The following is an 11,315-nucleotide window of genomic DNA, read 5'->3' as shown; positions in this document are numbered from 1 at the left end:
GGGTGGGTGGTCTGGCTGTGGGCAGAGGAGGTGGGCAGGTGTGCAGTGGAAGGTGCGTGCTGCGGCGCTGGGCGCTTCTGCGGGGAGCCAGCCACTGGAGAAGGGCGCTGGGGATTCATCTGTGCGGGCAGGAGGGATCCCCAGCCCCCAGGACCCGTAGGTAGCAGCTGGAACCGGCACGTGCGCGGTGGCGCGCTCCCGCGGAATGCGGGGGGCGGGGGTTGAGCGTGCGTGAGGGGCTGGGCAACCTGTAAAGCACCTAGGCTCGCCTAAGGTCCAGTCCCCGGGGCGAACCACGTGGGTTCTCATCCATCTCCCTTCCTCCGAGTGTTTGGGAAGAGCTATTTAACTCTCCTGTACCTCTGTTTCCCCTCCTGAACAATAGGGATGGCTTTGTAAGTTCCACATTGGGCTGTTCCAAGACTGGGTAAGAAACCACCCCAGAGGACAGTGCAAACCCGATTGTGATGCACATCACAGACACTCAAAAGTTAGCTGTGGTTCTGAACATTTACTGGTGATACCCATCAAGTTAATTACATATATATTATGTAATTAACTTGATGGCTGGTATATTCTCATTTCTCTGCACCTTCCTTGTAGGCAAAATGCTGTGTTTTTCTGGTTTTCAGGAATAATCTCAATTGCTATTAATATTTACAGGCCATCCTAACTCTTATAAACCTTTTGGTTTGGTTTTTCAGTTTATTGCTTTGACAGAAATTAAAAAGCCATTTGAGGAAATTTTGGTGACAAGAAAATGAATTTATTCTGCATTTTTTTTCTCGTGTGTGTGTGTGTGTGTGTGTGTGTGTGTGTGTGTGTGTAAGATTCTGTGTTTCCTCTTCGACCTGCTGATGTTGTGGTTGGATTTGTGTTAATTTCAGTCTCTTGGTGATGGACTGCCCTGTGGCTTTTATAAATTTAACTGGGTTCTAAAATCTAGTGCACATATCCTGGCTTTCCGTGTTGTGGCCTCAAGTAGATATTCCTGCAGTAACTGACAGGGTGTGGAGGATGTACAGGCTCCTGAATATTTTCATCGAATAAATGGAGACAAATAGTTATTACCAGGCAGGTGTGAATATTGACTATGGCAGTTCATTAAAGTCTCTTTCAGGATAGGTTTGTAAAGACTTCAATGCAGAAGCGCAGGACCATGATGATTAATATGTATTTCCCAGGTTGCCCTCTGTTGCATCTAGATGCAGGGACCCTTCCTTTAAATAAAAGCCATCCATGTTCATTGCTACCTCATGCTCACAGAGACGTACCATCTTACCTGGTGACAAACTGTTTGCACATCTGATGGGAACTGATACTACAAATGATATACTTATTACATTTAAGTTTTTAAAAAATGAACTGGTTTTAAATGAATTTTAAAAAAGAGAACATTTGCTTACTAAAATATAGGCTGGTGGTGTTAGACTTGAAGCCATTAAGCCAGATAGTTAATTAACCATCACCAAATAACCTCTGTGAAAGAGACCTCACTTAGAAAAAAATATTTACTGGATAGAAAAAATTTTACAGTTACTTCTGAAATCTTTGAAGATAGGACATTATTTGACCTAAAATTGCTTTGTTGAAATAATTTAGCCTGGATCTCTTTTATGCAGAATTAAATAAGGGAAATTTTCAAGACTGATGTACAATTCTAATAGGGTTTTTTTTTAAGGTGGGGAGGTTTCTGGAGGTTTAACCCAGAGACACTTTACCACTGACCTACATCCCCAGCCCTTTTAAAAAAAAATATTTATTTATTTATTGAGTCAGGGCCTCACTGAGTTGCTTAGGGCTCTGCTAAGTTGCTGAGGCTGACCTAGACCTTGCGATCCTCCTGCCTCAGCCTCCCGGGCTGAGGGTATTACAGGCATGTGCCACCACACCCAGCCAATTCTAGTAGTTTTTAACTAGGAGAATTAAGTAATAAGGAAAAGTAACGCCATCAGATTCGAAGGGATGATTGTCAGAGATAAGGTGAGTTCCTATTCAGATAGTAGAGGATTGCTTCAAGTTTGCCATCGGCTACACGCTCATCTTCACAGTGAATCTGTCATCTTTAAAAGGTACCTTGAGGAATTAGTGTCTGAGATTCATGTGATCATTTACATATTGCTTCCCAGGAGCTTTGGCATTAAATGTTCCATTTATTGGAAATTATTAAGTCTAGTATATTTTAGAAACAAAAATTTAGCTTTTCACCATTTTGTATTTTTCTTAAAAAAACCCAAGCAGTGGTGCACTTGGAAATCTTAAGTGAGGCTAAAGACAAAGGGCAGCATCAGACAAACAGGACTTAGAGGAAGATGTTGAGCTGTGAATTTGGGGAGCTAATTAGCATACAGAGGTATAATAAAGAGGATCAACTTCTCTCTACACCAAGGCTGTTCTCAGTGATGAACTGTATTATCTGATTCAATCACTGTTCATTGTTTTATTTTTTTCAGAGCAAGTCTGAGAATACTATATTTTCAATTATGAACATTTTGATTACAGCTTCATTCTAACTAATTCACTCTGAACAGAACACAATTATTATGGTGATTTACATACAATATGCTAAGTTAACACAGCTAATGAGTGAAAGTATGATATTCTTTCTATTCATTCCTGGAAAAATATTGTGCTAAGTATTCTTTGAAAGAAAAGATTACATTATTTAGCAGCATTTTATGTCTACCTACAAGTAGGTTCGGCATTGGGCCATTTTTCTCTATTATTAAAGTGAAATCTCTCACATTTTGGTGATCATGTGTCTCTCTCCCCTCCCCCTTGGGAGGGATGGGAAACAATTCTCAATTTAATTAGATATGGTGCTTTCTCCTTTCTGTATGTCTTTATTGGAGGAAAGATTCTGTTATTTTCTAATTTTGGAGGATGGTTAACACCTTAAACATTACTAATTACTGCAGTTTATTTTATGTGTGTTGCAATAGTGCAGTTAGTTAATTATAGCCTTCTCATTAGCACCATGAAGAGAATAATGAATTAACACATTCCCTTGATCCAAGGGACATCTAAGTTTATCTTCTGAGAATAAAAGTGTTATTGTGTTACCAAAGAAAGTCACTATAATTTTCCCAAGAAACAACTTGGTTGGAATTCTCCAGCACTGGTTTGGGAAGCCTGATGAATGAAGGGGATTGATCACAAACAAGAGAGTAGAGCACCGGTTGCCAGGCAACCCAACATTATTCTGCAATTTCTTCTAGTGTATTTATCCAGTAAACTAGAAAATTCTGTTTTGTTAACGAATGTTTTTAGTCAGTGCACAAATAGACCATAACTAATTGAGATTTTATGTATTGTGAATTAAAAACTGAGCCTTTTTAACTTCCCATTGTGTTTAGATAATAAAAATACAAAGAGGCATATTCTGTATTCATCTTGAAAAATTTTCTGTAAACAGTGTCAATTTTTTTTTCATGTAATCCATTCCTGCCCCCAAGAGTACAACTTGGATATCTCTTTGAGAGTCTATTAGGAGCATTTGCCTGTGTTTATAAAAATAATTTCAGTAAGAATCAAAGCTAGAGTCCAAGGGGAGATGGATTCACACTCATAGTTTGCCACACTTTGGTAAATTCGGGGTGCATGTGAATATTCAGTTCAAATGATGTTGCCAGATAATGACAGCAATAATAAACACCAAGTTTGGTAAATGTATATGTGTATGCTCTGTGCTTTGAGCAGAGTGTCTTCCTGGTGGTCTTACCACATTATCCCTAATAATATTTGGGTGCATGTTATTTGCTCTGTCGTTGCAGAAGTAGACATTCCCCAGAGCTCTGCCTTAACTCCAGGGACAGCAGTCAGACCATTTTCATATACAGTCTATGAATTTTAGTGTGCAACACAATTTTGTTCTCAGATCACAGACTCTTGGAGGGCACACATTGTTCTATTTTATGGGTCTCATAAACCCTTACAGTGTCTGGCACAGTGGGATGCCACTGGTATGATGGTTAAATGCACTGACCGTATAGTTAGGCTTCCAAGACTCAGTGCCCATGTTTGTGGACTTGTAGATATGTGGCCATGACTGTCATGTTGACCGCAGACTGATTTCTTTCATGGAAACAGTAATAGCATCCATACCTAGCTCATGTGTTGTTCTCATGAGCATTGTATGGGGCAATCTGTGCAGACAGCTTAGTAGCACTTACTAAGTGCTCAATAAATTCTGGATTTTTATTATAATCACAATTACCTTTTCCTACCTTCCCAGTGCATGGAGTGTGCTTGTGCATCACTGTGTGTGCATAAATAAATATGAGTTGTGATCAACCCTACCACCAAATGGAATACTGTTGCTTCCTGCTAATGTGCATAGATGAATACTGATTGTTTCACATGTCAGAAAGATTGTGTGAGCAGGAATTCTGGAGCTTGTCTGAAACTTAATTCACCTAGAGAGCTTTAGCAACCCAGACCAGTTCATTTAGAGGCATCTGGACTTTTAAAGCTTTTATTGAGACTTTTACCATTCATCCAAGAAGGACAAGACCTGCCTCCTATTTGGGTGTCTCTTCCATGAGATCCTGTGGGCCTAAGGCATTAACTCATGGTTACCTGGAATTTAGCTGGAAAAGAAAAGTATAGGTAAACCTCTGAGTCTCACAACTAATTTTTTGGGGGGGCTTAAGTAGTACTTTATTCTCTGATGATCTCAAAAGTTCTTTCATTTCCTGTGTGTAGTTTCATTTTTCCAACCAGACATCTCTGTGAAGATGGTAGGGAAAAAAAAGACATTAAACTGATTTTGCAGATGTGTAATGTGTAAGCCATGTTGAAATTGAATGTTTTCACTAGATTCATATTAGAACAGGCCCAGCTACCCACATTCCTATAACTTTGGACTCATGAATGTTTCTGTTTTACCCAGAGATTTCCAATAAGGGAGGGAAAGTTGGGTTGTTTTGGAGTTCATTGTGTAAGCAAAAGGTGCATAGGTGAGAATTTCAATGTCTTTGTTATATTGGTGTAGGGTAAAGAAACACCTTTTTTTTCTTTCTTTTTTCTTTTTCCTGAAGGAAAGGAACTGTGTTCCAAACCAATGTCCCTTGGACTGAGCTCAAATTGATTATACACTTGGTTGATGCAAAGAATGTTTGAGAAAAAAAATTTGGCCAACGTGTAAAAAAACAGAAGATCCTGATAAGTCACATTTCTGGCTTATCTTGAGCCCTCAAACGTCTGCAGCTCCACCTGAGAGTGTCCAGGTGGAGTGAGCCATTGGTCAGAAGTGAGTGGCATGTCCCTTTGGTGGCCTGGAGAACTCACAATGTGCATCTTGTCTGGGTCAAACCTTGCCTTCGGGTGCCTTCTCTTTCGTTCTTACTGGTGCGTGGGTCATCGTCCAACAGGTCAGTTTTAGGGAGTTTTAAGAAGGGAGCCACTTCTTTTTTAGCAAGGCAAACCAACATGGATTTCGAAGACAGCCTTGGAGCCTCCTCCTCGCCCTTCATCCTAAGGGACAGTGGGAGGTGGAGGTGAGAGCTGCTGCTCTGGGGAAGGGCTGCCAGGCAGGTCCTGTGGCTTTTGAAAGAGGAGCAGTGCTCCCGCCTGATCACCAGACAAAGCCACCTTCCTGCCCCAGGATGGCTGCTTCTCTTTCAGGATGGCTTAGAAAGCCTATTAGTGGGCGAGAGAATGTGGCTTCAGTGGTCTGCAAGGTCAGTTCTCCCTGAGCCCAGCAGCGTGGAATCTGGAAGTTTCAGGAAGCAGACCCTGCACACCACAAAGGCTTCCAATATGGAATGGAAGTAAGGAAGAGCAGAGCTCAAGTTACCCAAAACTGTGCAAAAGAGAGAGTCACTATGTTTTCATTCAGGGTCTTCTTGACCCCCCCTTTCCTTTGTCCTTCCTTCCTTTCTTTTCCTTTATTCCCTTTCGTTGTCCCCCGAATGGGTATGCTCATGAACAGAGGTGGGTTTTAGCTGTAGCCCCCCCCCACACACACACACACCAATTTTCAAAGCAGATTGCCCATCCCTTTACTCTGTGTTCCAAGATGAGAGGCAATTCACCAGAGAAGCCTGGAAAAAGGCAGCTTCTATGGTAACAGGTTTGCATTTGGAGCAGACGTTCCTCCCTCACAAAAACCTTTCTCTGTAAGGGGCCAGTGATTCTCATGCAAGGGATTGCAGGTGTCTTGCCTGGGAAGGGAATGCTCAGATGACAGCCTGGCAGGGGAATGTCACAGTGACCTGTGTATTTGGATCTCTGGAGGGAGTGGGGGAGGATTCCTCTTCTTTAACATATTTGTGCAAGAGAAAAGGATGAGAAAATAGGTCAGGGAAGCCCTTTTAGAATACTGAAGTGAGGAATGTATGTTTCCAAAGGCAAGGGGATATATTCCCCCACATGATAGGACAGGAGTGGCAGTTTCCGATGATCTGATGCTATTAGGGTTGATTGTGAATACAGTTTGTCATTGTGTGGAAGACCTTTGCTGTAGAATGTAAAGAGATATCATCTCATTGTAGGATGTCTTACATATTGATGCATTCAAATGAAATAAATCATTTCATGTGAAAAAAAAAGGTTTGGGAGAAGATAAATATTTTCGAAGACTCTAACACTGGAGGCTGCATTTCTATTACCCATGGATATATCTTTTATTTTTAGTTGATTAAAAAAAAGAAATGACAGCAGAATGCATTACAATTCTTATTACACATTCGCAGCACAATTTTTCATATCTCTGGTTGTATATAAAGTATGTTGACGCCAATTCGTGTCTTCATACATGTACTTTGGATGATGATGTCCATCACATTCTGCCATATTTCTGATGAAACCCAGAGTATCACTTAGCATGATTCAAGCACTTGATGCTTCCTAGAGAACTGCCTTACATCATCCCAATTGACTTTTACAGCAGTGTGGTGAGTGAAAGTCTTGCTATCCCATTTTATAGATGGAGAAACTGACCCAAGGTCAGACCCCTGGCCACGCAGTAGTGAGTAGCAGAATTACTGCTCAGGTATCTGACAGTGAATCTTTTTTTTTTTTTTTTTTGCTGTTTTTCAAAGAAAATCCAGAGTTACTCTGTATCAAACCAAGGGCTGTAATGAGTCTGGGGAATATTGAGAATGTCAGCAGTCATTTTTCTGCTTTTTAGCAAAGCATCTTTATTGCTATGACACTCTTTATTTATTTGTTTATTTGTTTGTTTTGGTGCACATGGGTTCTATGAGACATTGAAAAGGACTAGTCCTTGGGGTTTTCATTAAATAACTACGTTGTGTTAGTGATGGGACTAACACTGTGAAGGTGGATGTTTTCAAAAGCCACCGTTTCTCATTTTTCAAGTGTGACCAGCTGCTTTGCAATCTCTATATCAGCGACTGGGAGAAGGTACCCTCATCATCATGTCCATTGTAAGCTGGGAGGTGCCCATGTGCAAGGGCCCCTGTCCAAGCTTACACAGCATGGCTTGTGAGTGACAGAGGTGGGGCTCAGGCTCAAAAGCAGGAGAGCCCCAGTCCTGGCTGTCACTGCCTCTCTGAGCCAGCTTTGAATCGGTCACACTCTTTCAACATCCTTTCTCCTCTCTCTTGGGTGTTCATTACTTTCTTTCTAATTTTTTATTCTTTTTAGTCATACATGACAGTAGAATGTATTTTGACATAACAGGCATATATGAAGTGTAGCTTCCCATTGTCAGTCTTTCTTTTGGTTCTGGGGATTGAACTCAGGGGCACCTGACCACTGAGCCACATCCCCAGCCCTATTCAATCTTTTATTTAAAGACAGGGTCTCCCTGAGTTGCTTAGTGCCTTGCTAAGCTGGGTTTGAACTCACGATCCTCCTGCCTCAGTCTTCGGTGCCACTGGGATCCCAGGCATGCGCCATGGTGCCTGGATAACTTTTCATTCTTGATCTGGAGTTACACTGGTTGTGTGTTCATATATGCACATAGGAAAGTTATATCTGATCCATTCTACTTTCTTTCCTATTCCCTTCCTCCCTTCCTTCCCTTCATTCCCCTTTGTCTAATCCAATGAACATCCATTCTTATCCCCCTGCCTTGCCTCTGCCTTATTGTGTGTAAGCTTCTGCTTGCTAGAGAGGACATTTGGCCTTTATTAGGACTGGCTTATTTTACTTAACATGGTAGTCTGCAATTCCATCCATTTACCACAAAATGCCCTAATTTCTTTCTCTCTATTCCATTGTGTATATTTACCACATTTTCTGTATCCATTCATCTGTCGAGGGCCACAAAGGCTGGTACCACAGTTTAGCTATTGTGAATTGAGCTGCTACAAACTTTGATGTGGCTATGTCACTGTAGTATGCTTTATTTTTTTTTTTAAAGTTTTGGGGTATAAATAGAGGAGTGGGATAACTGGGTCAAAGGGTAGTTCCATTCCAAGTTTTCTTAGGAATCTCCATACTGCTTTCCAGAGTGCTTGCATCAATTTGCTGTCCCACCAGCAATATATGAGTGTACCCCCACCCCTCATCCTCACCAACATTTATTGTTACTTGTATTCTTGATAATTGCGATTCTGACTGGAGTGAGATGAAATATCAGTGTAGTTTTAATTTGCATTTCTCTCATATATTTGTTGACCAATCATATTTCTTCTTTGGTGAAGTGTCTGTTTAGTTCTTTTGTTGGGCATTCATTTTTGAAATATGCAATGCCTATCAATGTTCCAACTACCATCTTCTCCATGGACTAGCTCTCTTGCCTGTAGTTCGTGCACACTTAGCTGTCCTGTGTGCACTTATCCTAGGTAAACACGAGGAAAGTAGATATCAGGGAGACATTTGAAGGCATTGCATGATACTTTAATTCTATCCTAGGAATTGTGACATTTGAAATGAGGTTTTAATATCCTCAAAGCGATGGATTAATAGCCAAGTGTCTCTCATGTGGGAGACACATTGGCAGAGGGGGACATTTGTGTCCTCCCTGAAATCTTGTCATCTGAGCATCTGTTGCTCTGAATGTTCTTATTCCAGGCCCTGGGCACCAGTATATGTAAAAATCAACCTTTTTCTTCTCCAGAGCTTTTTGCTTGACATCATTGCCATTCCTATTTTCTTGGCAAAAATGTTTCTGATGCTCTATAATATCAATATGCATAGAGTCCCCTCACATCTTCAATTTATATGTAACCAATTGAATTACATGGTTGGCATTTCTACAAAAAGGGAGTATCTGCTACTCGGGGTGAACACAGAAATAGTTGGCATTGGCAGATGCCATACCCAGCGCTGCTATTCTTGAAAATGACAGGACCATGATGATGACCCTTTCTTTATCATGAGGCTTAAGAGGAAGTACAATTCTTTTCCAGGTATAGTCAATGTATCTGGGAGTTTTGAGTGGATTTTGATTTTTTTAGTCTGGAAACCAATATTAATTAATTATGCATGATATAAAAAGCATTCCCAACCTCTGAGTGACTCCAAAAGGCTCTTTTTTTGTACCATACACAGCGACATGTTTGCTTCCTTTTTGGATGAGATAGGAGATGCCATTTTCTTGGATTATATTTGGGGGAGTTTGGGGATAGGGCTTTTGTTTGATCCCTATCTGCTTTCCTGGAGTAGAGAGCTCTTGACTTCACAAATGCACATATATTTTTGTGAGTGTATGTGTGTGTATGTTGTGAAGGACTTTCTAAATTTGTTCTGTAAGTGCTTCTGGAGACAATAGAGAATTCATTCATTAGATGAAAATGTAAAAGATGTGAAGAATATTGAATGCATTGCCCAGTGGTATGAATCTGAAGCATTGACCACAAGAATAGTCAAACAGACACATGAAAATAATAATTTTAGCATGTATAGCCTGCAGCTGCAAGGATAATGGTCTATTTGGAGTTATTTGTTATTGTTCACTGATAAAAGACATACTATTTTCAGTAAAGATCTGAGCTAATGGATAAAAATAGAAAGCCCAAATAAAAATGTTTAAATTTGACTTTGATTCCATTTCACACTGTGACACACCCTCTGGAAATTCTCAGAGGAGCTGGATTTCAGAGGGTCTCCACAGTCTTGTCTTTTCTATGCATACCAGTTTCTGCATGTAATTGATTTGGTCTGAATAGATTTTGAGCCCAATTGATTTGCTTGGAGTGATACGAAGGGACCAGCCCTGAGCAATTTAGGTGTAACTTGTGTGTGCTTCTGGGAGCACAAATTCAAATAAATTGAGTCTGACCTTAACCACTGTCCACACAAAAAGTGGGCTGGCTCTCATCAGAGTGAGTGCCCATTTATTTTTGTACAAAAATTGATATGAGTTGTTTAAATTTGAAATTGACCCCTGCACACAAAACCTGCTGAAAAAAAAAAAAAGAAACAACTCTCTTCTATTTTCCTGTTACTCTGGCTGTAAACCAAGGATGGGAACATTGGTGGTAACGGCCTTACCGGTGGCAGAGGCAGGATTAATGAGCTAATATTTGTGAAGTGCTCTGAAGATAAAGATGCCAGCTATTATTATTACTAATAAACCATTTTTTTCTGTTGTAAATTTGGACAGCAGCCATTAAAAACCCATTACTGTATTTAACAGTAAAACAATCTGCTATAGCCTGGTATTTACTGCCTCAATTAAGCATGCACTTCACTTCCGTGGTCCCTCCAAAAATCAGAGCTGGTGGGGACAGGCATAAAGGTGGGTGGCATCCCTTCCAAGTGCGTTTGGAGTGTGAGCTGGGTCTCTTGATTATCTCTGAAGGGAGCTAGGTGTTCTCTGCAAGGGGAGACTAATTTGGCTGTACTTCCGACTCTGTGGTTTCTGAGTGGAATGGTCTACTAGCTTTATTCAACCAGGTTTCATTATAGTGTATAACCTTTGAAGGTGGCATCGCATTATTGCATTATCTTTTTGGTTGTTTGATGGTGGAAGCAGGAATGAAATGGATTCATTTGGGTGGTTGCATATGGATTTGTTCTGGGGTAAGGAATGGATGTACGTCATTCTCTATTCACTTGTAAAACCAGAGGAGAAAACTGAAATAATTATATATCTAACTCCAGTCTACCAAAATATTAAAGAAATTAAAATTGGAGGCTTGAATTACATAGACCGATTTTTATTAGCAAATGATAGTAATTAACATATAGTGTCAATCCCTTCGATGTTAATTTATTTTGATCCAGGTAGACGCCCTCAAATACAGGATGATACAGGGTCCTGTGAATATTTCACACATGTTGCCAAAATAATGATCGTGTTCCTCCGAAGCTATTTTACTGCAGCAAATAAATATAGAAAAGATGAGATAAATCAGTGACAACAGTAATGACTGGTCCCCAGGTTAAGTCCTCAGCCA

This window comes from Ictidomys tridecemlineatus, unplaced genomic scaffold (genome assembly GCF_052094955.1).
Source record: "Ictidomys tridecemlineatus isolate mIctTri1 unplaced genomic scaffold, mIctTri1.hap1 Scaffold_48, whole genome shotgun sequence".
Taxonomy (NCBI): Eukaryota; Metazoa; Chordata; class Mammalia; order Rodentia; family Sciuridae; genus Ictidomys; species Ictidomys tridecemlineatus.
The sequence above is the reverse complement of the archived record's forward strand: the minus strand, read 5'-3'. Positions refer to the sequence as shown.